The following is a 20,438-nucleotide window of genomic DNA, read 5'->3' on the forward strand; positions in this document are numbered from 1 at the left end:
AACTTCATTTTCTGAATACTCTAGTATAATTTGAATAAACAATCTCTTATCTCTTTGATATGCTAATGTGAGTTTCTCTGAGTACCAGGAATTTCAACATCCTGAAAAATTAACTGTGTGAAAAAATACACATTTATATATTTTGATTGTATAAAGCAGTTTTGTGTCTTACTCTTACATTTGGCACATTTGTTTTTTTAATATTATTGCAACGTAAACCATTATCTTACCCCCATCCCTCTAGTCTACTCTGCTGTGAAAAGACACAGCCATTTTATTTCTTTTTCCTGATGTATTATTTATTTGATGTATAACACTGTTTATTTCACATTATTCTTTTATAACATTAAAATTTGAAATGTTCTTAATTTTCATCTCGAGTGAAAAATGTAACTTTGTGATATAATTTAATCAAGAATCCGAATGAGGAAAGAACCCAACACCCAGGGAGTTCAGAGTAAGAATGGAATGACTCTTTTCTGGGGATTTAAGAAATATTTTACTGAGTAGAATAAAACTTTGACCTTGGTCTCAAAGTAGATGGTTGTTTGAAAGATGGCAAAGGGGGCATTTTATTTTGGGAGAGAAAAGTATGCCGGGACAAAAGCATAGAGGAATGGAAGGGGTAGACTCTTCAAGTAAGGAAAGAAGTCTAATGTAAAAGGAGGATTGAGTGCATGGAGTGCAATAAAGAGAAATCAAACTGCAGAGATCGGGTTTGAAATTGAGATTTATATATGCCAAAATAAGGAGTGAACAAACAATAGAAACCCAGCAAACTTTCTTAAGCTTTATGCTTTAGTTATATTTATCCATATGTTTCTAGTATCTACAAAATGCTTGATACATAGCAAGCATTCAATAAACACCTTTGGTGAAGATCGGGCTTATTTTCAAACAAAATAGCTTTCTCAGTGGTAATAAAGTGGACTTTCTCAGAATAAAAAGAATGAGAATGTAGAAAACAAAAGCAAAAACAAAACCCAAAGCAATGGATTTGCATGGCAATGAGAAATGGGTGGCAGAAAGACTAAATGAGAGATTAAAAAAATAGGGTCCATATTTGAGAACATTTTTCTAACTATAAAGATTTTTTTAAAGTATTTGTATTGGTATAAAAATTTAAACCTCTTTTTATAAAAAACAGGCAGATGTGCACTGTATCATTAAATCACATTGAAACTTGTCTGTGAGTAATAATGTTTACAAACATATAAAACTATATCAGGTAGAGAATAGCGTTATGCAGTTTGGTAGAGTTTGTATATTTCTTTTTGTTGTGGGAGATTCTGAAAAATGTCTTTGAACACTGGATCAATGTTGTGCATTTGCCAACATATTTTTCTGTGACAGCAAAAATATTTGAGAGATAACTAGAAATTGGATCTGAAATAATAGTCTCGCTCTGGGATTGCATTCTCTTTCTTCTGATGAATAATTGGTTTGTATCTAAAGGTAAAGCTTTTTGATAAGCTGGAGTATTTCTCTGTGTCTCTGAAAATTTTATCCTCCTCACACAAATTGATCCCAAAGATTAAAGAATTCATAGCTTTGATTTTAAGCTGGATTTATTGACACTCCTTCTTATTGAGTCCAAAAACAGATTGATGAACAATTTATTTTAATCCCCTGGGAAAAGGGGTAGGATTACTTCAGAATTATGGTTGGATTTTTGGTTAGTTTTGTTTTTCAATAATGTCTGCCAACTTTAACACCTAGGACAAACTAATTTGTTTCTAAATTATATAATTTGAGAAAGATATTGCATACCAGAAAACAGAAAAGAAAATCTCCCAGAGCTTACATCTCCCTTAAAATTTTAAGAGTTGGAAGAATGCCAGCCCCAAATGAATATTACATGCAAACATAGATTACATTTGAAAAATATTTTATCTTAGTAGGTTTTAATTTCAAATAAATGTTACAAAATATCAATTTAAAAAAACAATATTTGAGAGGAAGAATCTACATATTTCAATACTAAATGAAGTATAAACATAGATATTTGTTCGGTCAAATCAGTTGGGATGATGGCAACCATCTAGCCCTGGGTACTTCTCACTCCCTAGTAGCTAGTGCTATAAACCACAGGTCTTTTCCATCAGGGAAAATTAGCTAGTTTATTAATATGCACAATCAGACACAGACCTTTGATTACATGGATACTTTAGGACTGGACAGATGTTGATAACTGCATCGCTTCAACCATGAACTAAAATTTCATAAGAATGTACACATTATGTCTTTTTTTTCTTCTGCCTCTTTCTCTGAAAAAGACTTATGGCATAGTATAATCCTCACTCATATCTTTGTCCCATATGTTAGCAATAGCCGATTGCAGAAAATTCGGTTTGAGTAAGGCATTTTTCTTCATCATTTTCACTTTAAAAAATCTTTAATAAATTTAGGTTTGACTTTTCACAACTGCATTTCTTTCTCGTTCAGTCTGTTCCTGAGTCTCTAAGATGTGTGCCTCCTACGTACTCATGCAACATCACAGGTATATCTTAGAATTATTCATTTGGCCTTGGGCTCTATATTCATCCATTGAGCATTAATTAAGTTCTTGCTTCAATTATGTATTCATACTTACTCATAAAATATTAAGTGCACGAACAACTGAACAAGGTAACATCTAATTTAGTTCAAGATATTCAAGGAAGGGTAAAAGTGTGATTAAGGTCCTCCAACTTCCTTGGCCCAGGTGGATTCTGGTAAATTCCTTGACTTAGAATGTATGACCTACTTATTCTCTCAGTAATTATTCATGAATCTAGAAGCACAGAACAGTATTGTTTTCATAGGAATAGATTCAAAGAAACAAGGAAGTCTTCCATTTTTCCTGAATTTTCAAGGATGTATCATATTGATTTTCAATATATTAGTGCTTGGATTTACCAAACTGAGTTCAGGAAAGCAATAGGAAGAATAAACAGAGCAATGAATTTGTGTCAAAAGGGTATAAAGCTTTGCATAGGAACTTTAGTATCAACTGAGATTAAAAATGGACTATAAGGAAGAGGCACGTGGATAATAGAGACATTTCAAGTAATAATTTAAAAAAGTTATGCTATTTATTTTACTTTTTTATAAATAGAAGACACTTGAAATAACTGGTTAAAAATTTGATGACTTTCACTAAGCAGATCAAAATCACATATTTGTAGCAAATTATAGCCAGTTTATTATGAACTTTACTTTTTGCCTTCTAAAGTTTTTTGGGGGAGGGTCAAGGCACCAGATGAGTACTCAGGTAAAGAATGATGTTCACTATGTATTAGAAGGAGAATTGTGAAAAGATTGTTTTTCATAATATATCTGCATTGTAAAAGGTTAAAAAGACAAAAATTAATAAATTCTCACTTACCAGTTATTTTTCACTTATATCTCTGGGTCTCATTTGCTGAGATTAATTCTCTTGATGTCCTCCAATCTTTAACTTTACATCTCTCCCAACTTCAGTCTTGTAGGGCTGCTTAGTTCCAAACACAGGTTACCAGTTTAAAAATGACACCAACTTAAACAGAAATGCACCTCTGATTTAAAATTCAGGAATAATCTTTGTAACTCTTGGAAGGTCCTGTTTGGTTTCCTTTTATATTTCTGAATTACAGGATAGTATTGAAAATATAAGAGTTGCACAACAAATATCTGATTAGTAACTGTATTTTTCAGGTCTTGATTGTTGTTATTAAGAACATGAATTATAGTTATATGAGTAAAATGTCAATGCTTAGAGATGACAATTGACTACCTTGACTGAGCAGGCTTACACAGGAGCTGAACATACATGAATTAATGAATTGTTCCAATGTAATATAATCTAAATAACTTTCATTAATCTATTTTCTATATGAGAAAATGAAATAGTCAATTGTTCAAGTTCATGGTGCCTTCATAGGACTAAAATATGAAGACCCCCAAATCTGCCTTTAGAGTACACATTCTTAACTGCTATGCTATAAGGTAAAATCTGACCATTCAGAATGGCCAAGATTAGTGTTTCCAAGACATATAGAAATCATGATAGAAAAAAAACCTCTAATTTTGTCAAGAATGATATCAAACCTTACAAAAAAAACATGTGCAATAAAAGACATTTCAGCACAAAAGATAAAAATTACAATCATCACCATAATAAAGAGCACTTTTACATTAAAAAGAAAAGTATGAGGCAATGGATGTACTGTCCTCATTTTCTCATTTTACTGCTCCCTGATAGCAATTTCTTCATAGATGGCAATGGATAATTCACTAGCATTGAAAAACCTTTTCAATGCTTTTACCATGAATCTTTTGGTTCCATTCGTCATCTAACTAAGATGAGTATTAACATGCCCTGGAAGTCCGTACACAGCAAAAGGGCATCATTTGTTCTTTTTGAAGATGAGAACATGATCCTTTCACGAGCTGAGCTGCATTTGGGGTAGCTGGGCAGGAAGCCAGCAGCCTCAGAGAATTAGACTAGGATACCGTCCTCTTGAGTTCATATCCAAGAAGGTATTTTTCAGTGCTCTTTGGGATCAAAGAAAGGATAAAGCTGATTCTCTATAACTGAGTAACACAAATTGATAGTAGCATGAATAAACAGCAGTGTTTGAGGTTAAGTTAAAACATGAGCAATTCTTTGAAGGTACAGGTTCAATTTTAGCTCTTTGGCTGTAGATTCAGTACTGAATCTGTTTCAGTACTTAATTATTTCAGATGACAGATAAAAGCACAAATTTTCTTGTACTTCCTCACATGCTCAGACTGATTACACAGTGGAACAGAGAAGACAGCACCCATGAATAGCATATTTGTAATCTCTCAAAGTGAAACAGAATAATTGAGGCAATTTCATCATAAATGGCTTTCTGTTTTACCAGTTTGTTGTACTTTGTTATATCTGAATCATTCCATATTGATGATATGCAGATTTTATCCTCTGATTTATGCAATTCCTTCTCTTTTACCTGAAAAATTTACCAGCATACTTGAATAACTAACTCTCTTTCCTGCCTTCCAAGAGGTGAACTACACAGCGTTGGTCTTGCTGTCAGTGACAAACCTTCCCCCTCCTGTGCTCCTTTGGATGCCCCTGGGCTAGTTCTCCTCAGAACTTCTCTGCAGGTGTCCCTTCTACCTCCATGGTTATCTGTTTCTTCCTCTCTTATGAGTGTTTATGTAAGCTTAATAAGGTCCTATGGGATCTCTGTCTTAGTCCATGGGGCTGCTGTAACAAAATATAAACTGGGTAGCTTATAAACAACAACAGCTTATTCTTTAGAATTCTAGAAGCTTTGAAGTGCACTATCAAGGTAGGCTCACTGTATGGGGTAGACTCGCTTTCAGGATTGCAGGTCATGCCTTCTCACTGTGTTCTCACATGATAGAAGGGACAAGGGACCCTCTGGGGCCTCTTTGAGGAGGGCACCAATTATGAGGTCTCTACTCCCATGACCTAATCAAATCTAAAAGTCATGACATAATCAGATCTAATTAAATCTCCTAACACTATCATCACAAGGTTAGTTTTCAACATATAAATTTGAAGTAGACACAAACTCTCATACCTTACAGTCACCTACCTCAGAACAAAATAGAACAAAGCAAAATAATAATAATAATAATAATAACGTTATCTTTTATTCCCACTATTTCACTTTATGCTTATATTTACTTCAAAATTCATGGAAAATTTTAGTACAGAGGTTTACATGAAAAATAAAGGATACGATAATGTCAAAAAGATCAAGGAAATGTGGAGGAGAGGTAACAAGACTAACATTTATTTTTAAATGAATGTACTTTTAGGTAAGAAAGCTCGACGGCATACACATCCAGTTTTCCTTTTTTGAAGTAGTTATCTGTTGTTGCACTTTATATTATCAAAATTTGATTTAAAACACCATACATTTATTTTCTCAGAGTTTGGGTCAGGAATCTGAAGTGCAGATTAGTTAGACCCTCTGCTACAGAGTCTCTCACAGACTGCAATCAACATCTTCTGTTTTTTATCATCTCCAAACTATGCTGGGACAGGGTTCCAGGTTCATGTGGTTGATGATAGTATTCAGTTCTTTGAGTTGTTGGACTGAGGACCTCAGTTCTTTGCCACAGGGTCCTCTCCAACATGACAGTTTGCTCCATCAAATTGTACAAATTGAAGAGTGCAATTCAGAAATTCTGGTAATGTGAAAGTCGCAATCTTTAATGACCTGAGCAGGAATATGATATTCCATTACCTATGCTACATTTCACATGTTATAAGAAAGTCTAAAAATCATTTTCAAAAGGAAAGAAACATACAAAGTGTGAATATCAGGAGGTGAGGGTCCCTGGGAAGTATCTTAGAAATCTTCTCATAATCATTTCCAACACTTAGCCAGGTAAAACTCAAAAGTAATTTTCCCAGAAACAGTAAATACAATGTTATACCAATCATCACCATCTAAGTGTAGTATTGAGGACTAAATTGATACAAATAAAATTAAGTTCATAAAAATAACTTACAAATCACCAAATGCAAAATGATTCAAATTTTATTGAAATAGTAGTGGAAACATCAGAACTATAAAATATGTAAGTTGATGGCATAATTGCAGATTGTAAAAAAGCATGCATGTATGTTCCCTCATCTTTAATTCAATATGAATAGTAAAATATGCATATTCCATGACAATGGAGTAAGAAAAAAAAGGTATTATGCGAAGAATGTCTCAATATTCTATATATGTTATCATATCAGGAGAAAATGCTATTATTTACATTATTCTAAAAATGAGGAAACACAGACCCACAGTTAACATTTGATAGAATTTGAATTTAGACTTTCTGACTTGAGTCCATGCTCTAAATACCAGACTAAACCACCAGTCCAATAGTTGCCTGCAACGGGAGTTGGTAGATCTTTCTGGGATAATTCAGAGCACAGATTACATTTTTAAGGTGATCATAAATTCAAATTCTGTCTCATCATGACGTTTAAGAACATTTTCAGACATTACCATAATTCCAGTGATCCAAAGAGCAGAATGTGGCCAACAACCGCATGAACTCAAAATTCCCAGTTAAATTTTGCATCACAAAGGTAGAGGACAGCTTAATTTTCAGAGGGATGCTGATAAATGTCCTGTAACATCCAGGACACTTCTCAGTTTTCACCCCCAACATTGTAAAATTATGTGGATCAAATTGTCAATAGTGCTGATGTTGATAAGCCATACTGTATATTAACAAGAAATGAAAAGCTCTTCAGTTTCTTTTCTTTTTTTATTTACTGTGAAAAGAACTGGCTTCTTATATGCTTTAACTAAATGAATCTATATAAATGTCGATGACAGTCATTAGGGGTGTAGGTTAGCGAATCAATTTTAATATGGAATGAAAAAAGCTCTCTCTTCAGCTCTCCTCACTCAGACTAGTATTTCATTAAGCATCTCACAAGTGTATCTTCAATAAATTAAAAAAAAAATCTGTCTCAGCCTCTTGACCCTCTGTGTCAGAAATAATGCATTAAATTATCTTCCCCTTCAAACAACTTCACATATTATTAATTAACAAAAACTGCTGGATGATTCTGAAAGGGCAACCTTAAGAAGGAGAGAGGAAAAGACAGTTTGCTTAAGGAAACCCAACTATAGATAAAGTAGAGATTAAAAAGTATAGACAATAATAATGTTTAAAAATTGCATGCTGTCTTAAATTAGTAAATTGAGCTCATTTGGAGCAACTACAAAATAATTGACAAAATGTGTGTGTTTGTGTCTGTGTGTATGAAAGTATATCTCAAACATTAGTTCATTACAGTAGCTTATTCGTATCCAAGCATTTATGAACTTTTTTTTTAACTTTTGGTATTTCAACTACAGAAGTTATAGAGACAATAGAATCTTTTCCATGATATTTTTAGGTTATATTTATAAAGAAACCACTATAAAATAAGATGGATGCAGTTTTATAAGTATTTTGCCTATATTTACAAATTCATTTGGAAAGTTAAGTTTTGAATAAAATAAATGATTTTATAATCACTAAAACTTTGAAATCAACCTGGCTTCAGTTCTTTATTTAATAAGAAATATGAACGTCACAAGGAAGCAAATTAAGAATTCATGACATTTACCACCCAGGGGACATCACTATTAAAGTTGGAATTATTTCAGGTCTATGCACATATTCCTATAAAAATGAATTGTTCTATGTTTGCTGTTTTATGAGATATTTTTATTCTGTTCCTTTAAAGACAATTGACTAGTTCACTACAAAATAATCATTTAATAACAAGGTTGGTCAAGAGGCTAATTACTACTTTTAAAAGTGGTTCTGGGTGTAATTATTCACCCGAAAGGTTATTTTTCTTTCTTTTCTTTGCCTTTGCTGTTCAAACTGGAAATGAATAACATTCTTAATATGAGAAAATCATTAAAAAAAACTACTTCAAATGTAGTCTGGAATTCAGAGTACATTTTCCGATATAAAATATGTCCCACATACTTTTATACATAATACACACACACAGTACATACACACATATACATTTATTGATTACAAGATTGATTAATATTTAGAGGAATGATTCATGAGACAAGGAGACTTTTTAAATGTGGCATGAAAGTATTTATCATGAAGTTCAATATGAAAGTCTAAATGAAGAACCATGTTGTATTTGAGACTTTATATTGCTTGCAAACTGAGAAGTTAGTGTGTTAAAGTTTTATGCTTGCTAACAGATTCAAAGCTCTTACAGAAAAATAATAATTTACTTATGTATGTAATGTTTTTATCTATTTATTTATTTATTTATCTATTTATTTATTGGTAGTATTGGGAATTGAGACAAGGGCCTTGTACATTCTAGGCAAGTATTCTACCACTAAGCCATATCCCCCACCTTTTTTGTTTACTATTACAGGAGTCCCCAATGTATGATCACTTTTTTGTTTTCTTTTTGGCAGTGCTGGGAAAGGAACCCAGAACTTTGTGTGTGCTTGAAAAATGATCTGCCACTAGATGCACTTCCAGATTCCCACAGACATGAAACAAGGTAAGGGTGATGCTTACACAAATAGTGGTTGCAGAACAGAAGAAAAACCACAAGATCAAGAAACCTGACTCTTTATAATGGGCTTCATGCCAACCTGTCTCTTTGCCTTAAAAGGAGGCATTATTTTTGGATTAGGAGGTGATCAAACTAGCCTTTTGTTCTAGAAGGAGATATTATCACTATCTTCCAAGTCTGTTCATTATACATGCATCCTTCAAATGATAATCTGGACAATGGCTGTTGGTGCTGACACTTACAAAATATGCAGAAATGTTAGTAACCCATAGAAAAGTGTCTTCAACACACAGTAGTTCAATGATCAACAGAGTCGTTGAAGGATACTATCTTCAGATGGATAATTGTTCTGTATTATTTATCATTATATATTAAGTAGCTCAATGTAACATGATTTAAAATAAGCAAGGAAATTAGAAAAGAGCATTATAAATTCTTTGCTTGATAAAAACATTTAAACTATTATATATGAAAATGGCCTATTTGTATTTTAACTTTTCTCTAGATATAAAAATGTATAAAAATTTCTTAAAAATAACATTCTAGAATGAAATTCTGTCACTTGAAGGAAAATGGATGGAACAGGAGATCAAAATATTAAGAGGAATAAGTCAATAGAAATACAAGTATCACATGTTTTCCTTCATATGTGGAATTAAAAAAAATAAACTATAGAAAAGAGGAAAGGATATAGATGGGGAGAGGAGGTAATAGAGGGGTGGATGTGCTCAGGGTACGCTATTTGAATGTATTAATATGACATAGTAAAATCCATTAGAATAGAAAAAGCTAAAGAAATGTATATTCTAAATTTTAAAAATAATAGTTCAACTATTAAAACAATTATAAAGTTCCTCTTTTCCCTTCTTTTCCTCCCCAATCTGTTGCTATCTAATGTCAATTATTGTTTCAACTTTTAGGTGTACCTTTTCAGCTTTTCTTTGGGTCACATAAACAAATGTGAATAAATTATTTTTCCCAGTTTCTTGAGCCAAGGATAATATACGTGTAGTTTTATTCAATATATGCTGAATTCTGCAATGTCCATAGAGAGCTTATTTGTCTTTTAATATCTCCATACAATCTCATTGGATTTATATCCTTTAGTTTTAGTTACAAAAGCCTACCATTGAATAGATGATGTGTATCCAATCTTTTGCTACTGTGAGAATGTAAAGATTTATTTATGTATGTCACTTTTCACCTCGAATAACTTCAGAGAAAATGTTAGAAATAGTACTGATGGGCCAAAGAGAAAATGTATTAGTAAATATTTCCTTATATTCTATTAATATGGTGACTTCAACAGAATTTTGAGACTTTATTTTAATTGACAAATAATAGTTATATATAATTGAGTAGTACAATGTGGGGTTTTGATATATGTTTGCAATGTGAAATAGTTAAATCTGCCTAATGAAATCATCACTGCATGTACCATTTTTTTTGATGAGGAAACATGTAAAATATTCTTTCAGAAATTTTAAATAGACAATGCATTATTATTTATTATATTGACCATTCTCCACAGAAGATCACAAAAGCCATTCCTTCTGAGACATTGTATTAACAGTTTTCGATCCACATTGTCAATTACTCTCCACGATGACTCTATTATTTTGCACTTTCACCAGCAATGTATACGACTTCTTGTTTTCATAGAGCTATATTTAAATTAATGATGTTCGAACTGGGTAAAATGATGAAATCAGTCCATAATAGATACCATGCACTAGTGTAAATTTGAAATGGATCAAATGCAAAAAAAGTCATAAAGAATAGAAGAAAGCAAAAGTTCATTGCTTGCGTAACTGCATAAATAATAGTGATTTAAACATAAATCTCATATAAACTGACATCATTTGCATGACATCTAAAATAATAAGATCATGATGATAATAAGGAAAAAGAGAAAAACACTGAAAAAAGTAATGTGGGATTAGTAGTAGTTGATTTATTACTGATTTTTAAATCAGTAAGGAAACTACATATTTTACTTGTTCACAAGTAGACAAAATGATAAAAGGAAGAAACCAAAGAGAGGAGGGAAGGAAGGAAGAAGGAAGGGAGGGAGGAAGGGAGGGAGGGAGAGAGGGAGGAATGGATGGAATCAGGTATATATGAGAATTTAGGAAGCCATTTCAATCAGAGCAGTTAAAATTTGTGGTTCTACCTTGTTGGTCATTTTTTTTTCCTCTAAAGATTTGATTTTAAAATTCTCTTTTATCTCTGAGAACTTTCAGTTCTCTTTTTACTTTTGTGGGTCATCCAGCCATGTCTTCCATGCATTCTTACATTCCCACTTTGACATGTTCTTTCACGCTCTGATTGGCCCATCATTTTTATAAATGTTTTAATTCTCGGCAGAATGTTTGCGATGTTTATCTGTTCCACAGCTACTCTTTCCTCAAACACAGTGCCCTGTCCAGCCATACCTTGGTTACCTCTATAAGCATAAATAGGTCCAGGCTCTCCTGTGTGTCCTGTGTGCTCCCAGATTCTTCATCATCTGCCTCTTGGCCATTATTGCATCCAGAATCCATGATTCTTTTAGTCTGGGAAGGCAATTCTTACTGGGGCTTTCAGAACTTTTTACCATATGCCTTTTCCCCATGTCTTTCTTCTTTATTCCTTCTTTGAAAGATATCTGTTCTGCTCATAGCATTTCTTATTAATGGTGGGACATTTACCTCTTGGAAACACTTTGTAACTGAAGGTGTCTGACCAGTTTTGCTGGGGATTTCAACTCTTCCAATTCTGCAGGTCTGTTTCTGGGCAATTTCTTTAAAAAATTCCTAGACTGTGCTATGGGTCTCAGCTGTTTTAGCAATACTTAAAAACAAATTGCAATGTTTAGGTTTTTTGTTACATAAATTTGTATAAAAATGAGTTTATGATTTTCCCTGTTTTACTTTTTTTTTTCAGAGACATGTGGAAAGTCAGAAGTTAAATTGCTTCAAAGTTTATACCAGTAACATGTTTGATTGTTTCTTTTTGTTGTTAAAATGAGTGACTTGATGCCCATTTTAAAATTAAAAAACACAACATTTAATCAACTTATAAATGATAGACTCATTCCATAAAATTATCGCTAATTGACATATGATTTGATTAAACAAAAAAATACAATCCCATAAAGTTGTTCTTAACATGATCTAGTTAGTGTAAGAAGTTATCTCCTTTATAATTCCTGCCTAATCTTTATTATGGCAGTAGAGAAAGTATAGGGACAGCTTTAGGAGGATTGATACTCTCTGGAGGGATCTCAAGAGTTACATTTGAGAAGTTATTAAGTGAGACTATGAGTAACATAATATAATTTTGAGAAAATTATATCAAGAAATGACTCTCTGGCTTCTTCTTACTCATTTTAAATTTCCCTACAGCTGGCCTAAGCTTTATATATCAAGTTATTATTCATTCTGCTGCTCCAGTAGTTAAAAAAAAAAAAAAGCTTTCTGTTTTTTTTGATTATCTGACCTATCAACCTGGGTTCACCTTGTATCATCACAGAAGGTGAGTTCAATCTTCAGAGTTGAATTGTGTATCTTGAATTAATAATCTATAAATTTCTTACTTTCCTTCAAATTGCACAAGAGAGAGAAGGAGGGGGAAAGAAGAGAGAGAGAGAGAGAGAGAGAGAGAGAGAGAGAGAGAGAGAGAGAAACCAAAAGGATTCAAAACTATAAATTGAGTGGTAACTGATCTCAAAAGTATACAGCAATATGCCCATTTTAACAGCATTATATTTTATTTTAGCCACATGATCAACCCTTATGAAGCTAAATCTTTTGATCTTTTTACTGATCATGTTAAGTGTTGCATCTCTCAGGCAAAAAGGCTATTCTATTTAATAGATATAATAGAACATGCACTTAAATGGTACAATTTCTCATAATATACATTAAAGGAATTTATAAAATTATCTTGCTGGATGTTGCCCTTGATCTAATCATTACAGGAAAATATTTTAATTTCTTTCAGGAATAATTCAAATTAATAATGAGAAGCAATGTATTAATTTAGAGTAACTCTTTTAATTTTATGTCTACTTCTACTTCCAAAGTCATTACCAGGACCTATAATGCCCTTTATGGAATCTCACCATCTCTTTTAAATTATCTTTTACATCTATTCCATCTGCTTACTCTGCTCTGGTCATACCAACTTGTTTATATTCCTCAGTTAGTCCAGGCATACAGTGACCTTAGGATTTTGCATTTTGTGTTCTCTCTGCCATGATTATTCTTCCCAAAGTTATTACCTTGGCCCATCCCTTCATGTATTTTAGTTCTCTGCTCACTTATACTATTACTTGAAAGGATTTACATATGAACCAATGACTGCTTCCATTGAAAGGCAGCATGTCACTGAATAGGACAGACAGAAGGAAGACCATGGGGAGAGAGAAAGNCTTCCTTCCTTCTTTCTTTCTTTCTTTCTTTCTTTCTTTCTTTCTTTCTTTCTTTCTTTCTTTCTTTCTTTCTTTCTTTCTTTCTTTCTTTCTCAGGTGTTAATACCAGGGGCACTTAAACACTAAGTAACGTTCCCAGCCCTTTTAATCTTTTATTTTAAGACAGGGTCTTGCTAAGTTGCCTAGAGCCTCACGAAGATGCTGAGATTGGCTTTGAACTTGTGATCCTCCTGCCTCAGCCTCTCAAGTTGCTGGGCTTACAGTTGTACGGCACCATGGCCAGCTGTTTTGGTTGATCATTGTATAGACAGATTACATTTTTAAATCATAGTATAGAAACATTAAATTTTTGTTGATGCCTCAATATCTTTAATGTCTTATAAATCTCACAACATTAAAATTCATGTTTCTTAGAATCAGTTTTTTTACCCATTATCCTCACTGTTGTTTGTCTAATGTAAAACAGTACCTGGCACTAAGCAAATGCTCATCAAATATTTAATTTAATAAAAAGTACTGCTTCCCTTCATACCCATCTATTTAGTTTGTCACCACTTCTTTTTTTTATCTACCATTTCTATTCCAGATCTCTCCTGATTGAGTTTAGTAAAAAGAAAATTTAAATAGTATAAATTTTTAAAAGATTATGCAGAATGGACCTCAGCAACCAGCTCATAGGATAAGTGCAACTTACTTGTACAGCATGATTTTATTTGAGAAAGAATGGAAGCTAAGATGTAATGACTTAAACCCTTGCATGTTTGCTATTGCTCACAAGTCCATGGTTCTGCAGATCTGAGTAGACTGACTAATTTAGATGGAGTGAGTGGACTGACCTCAGCCAAGCTCATTCAGGTATCTTCAGTAAAGTCAAGGGTTGCCTGAGCTGTCACAGATCTAGGATGGCCTTACTTGGGATATCTCTATATGTGGTCTCTCATCCTGCAACACACTAGATAGTTCTGATCCCATGAGACTTGCAAGGCTTAATAAAGGGAGCAGAAGTGCTGCATCAATTCACAGAGCAGAAGCAGAAGTGTCAATTCACAAAGCCATCGCAGACTCTAAGAGGTGGGAATGATTTCACCCTTCATAGCTAGAACTGTAAAACCACACAGCATAGCAAAGGGTGTACCAATAAATAGTGGCAGACAATGGAGCCATCTGAGTTATCAGTGCATCAATATATCAACCTTCACATATGGAATCCCCCCGCCCTGGTATTCCTGTACCTTGTCCTGACTGTCTTTTTTCTTCCTGACTAGAAGCATGACTAAAACCTGGGACATCAGATTCACTGGTGGATCAGGGCTAGATTCATCAGAATCTATCTTGAGATTTGACTTATAGATAAAACCTCAGAACAGTCTTTTTTCCTTTTAGAATAAAACTGAAAATATACATATACAAAAAGTGAACGCTGACCAAAGGAGACATGAGAGATGAAGGAAGAAACAGAAACTTAGTATTTTAGCACCTACATCTAGACATCCTGATGTAGAATCAATCTGGAGTCCTAAAAGTCACATTTGCATTCTTCAACAAATCATTTCTTTTTTCCTTAACAAAGCTGGTTTGGATTAGTTTAGTGCCTGCCTCAAATTGAAGTAACCCTGACTAATATGGCATAGATAAACCTATGGGATACATCTGCAAAAAGATGGACTGTTATAAATTCAGTTGAATGTTTCTAGCCTATTTTTGGTTCCACAAATTACTAATTTGATTGTAATTGACTCAATGCCAGAAATAAGATTTGTCATGCATTAATAACTTGAGGGTTATCTGCCTAGGCATTTCACGATCCTGACATGTCTGTCTACATGTCAATAAAGATGGAGAGATAAGCTCATAGTGACTTTATTTGAAGATTGTTCTTACTCATTCATTAAATTGATTGCATAATCAGAAATATTTATTAAGTAACATATATTTAAAAGTAAAAGTTAGGATCTGTTTTTTTATGAATGTAAGAGACAGAGCCATTATTACAAATTATTTTTAATCCTATTCAAAATATTGAGCTATTTAGATTTTCATAAAAATTTTAACTTGTTAAATCTTAATGGTTTCAATTTTGAAGTGGCGAATATTGAATGATAGATTATTTTAAAGTTGTTTCCAAAAAAAAAAAAAAAACCTGTTCAGCTGTTTTGTGAGACATGACCAAGAGAGTGAGAAAATCTATTTTATTCCTTTTTCAAAAGTTGCCCTTTTCTAATGTCAGGCAACTACAGAACAGATGAACTTTGGAAGTGTCAGTCTTGGAGTGTTATGTAATTTGTTCTGAGTATGAATTAGTCAGGCTGAGCCTTTGAGTACATTAAAAACAAGGAAGATGAACTGAGCATATCCCTAAAGGGCAAAAACACTGTTAGGTCTGCTTAGCTCCGTTTGCACACCATTTCTTTTATAGTGGACATTTCCCAGTTTTATTGTATCAAGACCTCTTGTGCCAAGGTATCTTTAAAAAGATAATGGTCGGGCCACAATGGACAGAACAATTGGAATAAAGTAATGACATACTTACTTTTTATTTACTTCCCATAAATAAAAAAATCTGTCTTCTATAAAAAGTGAAAAGTGTAAGGACATTTTTCCTATAGTTTGCTGGTTCAGCTTTGACCATACCAATTAAAAACAGTGTTTTACCTGAAAAAGAAACATGAAATCATTCATGCATTTTTGTTTTTACTCAATTTTTGGTGATCAAGCCAAATTGACTGGTGTCTTTAATATTGAGAAAGTGCCACAATTGTATTCTAAAAACAGAATTTGGTAATGTGAGTCTAGTAGGGCACAGCAAAGTCTCTATGATGACATGCACAGTCATAGCGTGATCAGAAGATGTGGGATGAGGACATGACTACCGGAAGCAGACACAGTGACAGAAAGGAGGAGCAACAGAAGAGGTGGGGGATGAGGAACCAGGCTGGAAAGATGTCACCTCCTGTTTTCCTGCCTTATCTTCTCTTCCCTGGACCCAACAGCTTCTATTTCAACATTGAATCTTCCTCCACTTTGGGACAATCTTTTTTTGATGGGGGCTGAGAAGGGGGTACTGGGGATTGAACTCAGGGACACTCAAGCACTGAGCCACACTCCCAGCCCTATTTTAACAGAGGCTCACTCTGTTGCTCAGCACCTCGCTTTTGCTGAGGCTGGCTTTGAACTCGCAATTCTCTAGCCTCAGCCTCCCAAGCTGCCCCTGGGATTACAGGTGTATATACACCAGGGTGCCCAGCTAGGGACAATCTGAATAAAGAAAATCCATTGCTAAATTATATCTATTATTTCTTTCTCCTCTGATTCTCAGCACTGCCCTTTCCCCATGTTGTGTGATTCTAGTGCCTTTGTCAGAGAAGCAGCCCTGTTTCTGACAGCTTGCTCACTGTCAGCACTAGCACACAGCTCTGTGTGCTACTCCAATGGAACCAGCCAGGTCCCTATGTTCTCATAAGACACTGTGAGAGAGATCCGGTGTGCTTCTAATTTACTCATTAGATAACATTAATAGAGTGATTTATTTTTATAGAACGAGTACTACCATAAGGTAAAGTGGAATAATTTAATTCTCACAACATATGATCTCTGAAATTATTATTCACATTTTATAATAAAAGAACTAAGTTTATATGTATTAAGTTGCTTGCCTACCCAGCTAGTAAGTGGCAGGGTTAGGCTTCTAAATACTAATGTCTCAAACTACTTTTTTATGACATTTCTTTTATAAAATTAAAAATAATATAAAACATATATAACTGAGCATAGTAGAGCTCAGATTAGAAATTAAACCAACAAAGGGCTGGGGTTGTGGCTTAGTGGTAGAGCGCTTGCCTAACATGTGTGAGGCACTGGGCTAGATTCTCAGTACCACACAAAAATAAATAAATGTGTCCATCTACCACTAAAAACAAAACAAAACAAAAATTCTAACAATGAAAATTATAAGTTTATGGGCTGGGGTTGTGGCTCAGAGGTAGAGTGCTCACCTAGCATGCATGGAGCATTGGGTTTGATCCTCAGCACCATATAAAGTAAAATAAAGACATTGTATCCACCTGTAACTAAAAAATAAATATATAAAAAAAGAAAATTGTAAGTTTAAAAAAATTTAAACCAACAGACTAAGAGCACAGACCATAATCATAATAGTAACAACAGCAATAATGACAATAAAGATGGAGAGATAAGCTCATAGTGACTTTATTTGAACACATACCTTTTCAGTGTTAAAATGAACTACAACACTCCTTCTATCCTTTTCCCTTTGATGGGAAATTCCTTCTCCAGTAAATGTAGACAGAACATTGACTCTCATGTGACCTCTTATATACTTGGCTGTCACGTACTGATAGACTAAGACCTATTGCAATAGTTTTTTGAGAATTAGAAGTAAAAGTAAATGGCTGACCTGTCTAGGAATAGCCCCTGATGTTTATTCATTTACCTTTACCTCCCACATTTTTCTATTCTAAAAGCCTTTATTCATGGACTTTGAAAATTTAGGACTCTGATTAACCTCAGGTAACTAGGAGGGATGTAGTATATCTCTATATATCAGAAAGTATTACATAGTAAAAGAAAACCATCTGTAGAGGCTTTCAATGCTTCATGGCCAGCGTCTCTTATACTACTTCATCACACAAACAGAGTCTGTTCTCTTTTTTTGATTCAGCACATTGAAAGAATCAGCTTGCAAAGTGCTCAAGGAGGAACGAGAGTCGCATATACAGACAAACCTTGTGCACATATTTTGTGCCCTTTTCTTCATTCTGAGGCCTAGAGTTGCCCTCATTCTGGACCACCTATTCAAGTCTCTGGGGAGCAATTACAAAAGGCATTTCAGAGTCTCCAGCCAAGTGCTTTCTTACCAAAAGGAAGAACAATGTGTCACTGGTTTTCATACCCTATTTCTTACAGCATATAAATAGAAGTAGCTAAACAGGACAAACTAAAGAATAGCAAAACCAATAAATCAGTTTTTTTTATTATTTAGTATCCACTTAAACATACAGATCACATTTCCTCACTCAGTTGGCAAAACCTTTCAAACAAAAAGCCAGTACCCAAACTCTTCTTGGGAAGTCTAATGTTTATACTTCAACAGTTTCTGAAACTGAACAAACCTTGATTTTCTTTACATGCAATTTTGTTGAATCTTCTGGACCTATCTCTGAATACCTAACTTTAAATAAATTCAGTCTTTAGAGTTTATTTTAAAGTTCTTTTCTATTTTGTTCCCAGAAAGCCACTTCCTACGTAGCTCCAGAGAAAACACGACCCTGTCTAATTTCCAAGGCCTGCTGTATTGTTTTCTTTACCAGCTAAGGCCAAGGTTGAAATTTTGAGTGTGATTCTTTGATCTGAGATATTGTGTTTTCTTTTGAGAAAAAAAAAATTCTTTTACTACCCTGTGATAGATAAATATATTGCTATATATTTTGTTATTTTTGTTTTGCAGTGTTTAAAGCTTTATGAAGCTAGGAGTTCTTAATCTTTAACCAAAGGTTCTTATTTAAAAGAATCTTTTATTTTTTTTCCCTATTTTAGTTTTAGTAGACTTTGGTTTGACTTTATTAATCTTCAGAGTTTCAAACTTCATTGTCTTTAATTAGAGGAATAATAGGTACAGCCAGCTGGCGTGTGTGATAAGCTTATTTACAGCCTTTAAGAAGAAATACTAGTCTTTCTGTTTCTTTAATTCTGTGTGGAGGCAGTTAGTTTTGTTGGCCTTTTGAAAACTGGTGCATCGACTGGATCTAGAAAGATTGGCTTTGGCTACTACTTTAACTCTCAGCTCCTTAGAGAACAATTAGGAACTCTGTCCATAATTACGGGGTAGTTGATGTGAGTGTTTAACTGAGTGAGTAACACAGTATGCTCACCCTGGAATCCTTTCACTCTGTGCTTAGCTTCATTCCTCATATCCAATTCCTCACCAATCCTGTTATTTCTGTAAAATATCACTTGAATTCAACCTCGAGGTCTAGAATAGATGTTTATGATGTTACACCCAAAGTATTATAATTTCTGTATAATAATATGCACCTATCTACTCTCTTTTATTTCCTCAATGTATTCTTAATATTACTTACCTAATTTTTTTGTTGTTTACTTATTTATTTTTTTAGGAAAATATTTGCTTAGGGTTTCTTGTTGGAGGTTTTTATGATTTTCTTTGTTTCAAGATGAAAATCTTAACTGCTCACTATGGTATAAAATGATACTTTTCAAATCAGTTCCACCAAAGCTTTGCAGCTTAATTTCCAGTCAACAATTTCTTCTCCAATTATGCTTTACCAATACAGATATGCTTTGCAATTTCCAAGCACTTTTTACTTTCCTTGACTACTCTAAGAAGATTTCATTCCATAATCTGTATGGAATTCTACTTTGTATAATTTTCTAAGAGTTGAAATATTATAAAAATTAAATAAACATGGTTTATTTTGTCTTCTGCATTATACCAAATAGTGGGAGATCTAAACAAATAAGTTAGCATCCATATATATTTAGAAAGAGGTCCTCAATACTACATGTGTGTGTATATATATATATATATATATATATATATATTATATATCTATCTCTATATTATATTCATTCTTTCTCTCTCTATATATATATCAATATATATATCAATATATATCTATATCTATATCTATATCTATCTATATATATCTATATCTATATCTATCTATATCTATATATATATATATCTATATATATATATATATATATATATATATATATATATATCATGATTGTAACAAAGCCATGGTGAGTTGTTCATTCTCCTAGTATGTGTAAGAATTTCACTATGGGCAATTACTATTTAACCCATGCACTCAAAAGAAAAATAATCAAAAGAGTAGCAACAACAACCATAAGGTCATTTGAAAACAATTTCAATAACTGAGGTTTTTGTTTTGTTTTGTTTTGAGTAAGAACTGCAGAATGACCAACAATTAAATTTTC

This window comes from Marmota marmota, unplaced genomic scaffold (genome assembly GCF_001458135.2).
Source record: "Marmota marmota marmota unplaced genomic scaffold, marMar, whole genome shotgun sequence".
Classification (NCBI taxonomy): Eukaryota; Metazoa; Chordata; class Mammalia; order Rodentia; family Sciuridae; genus Marmota; species Marmota marmota.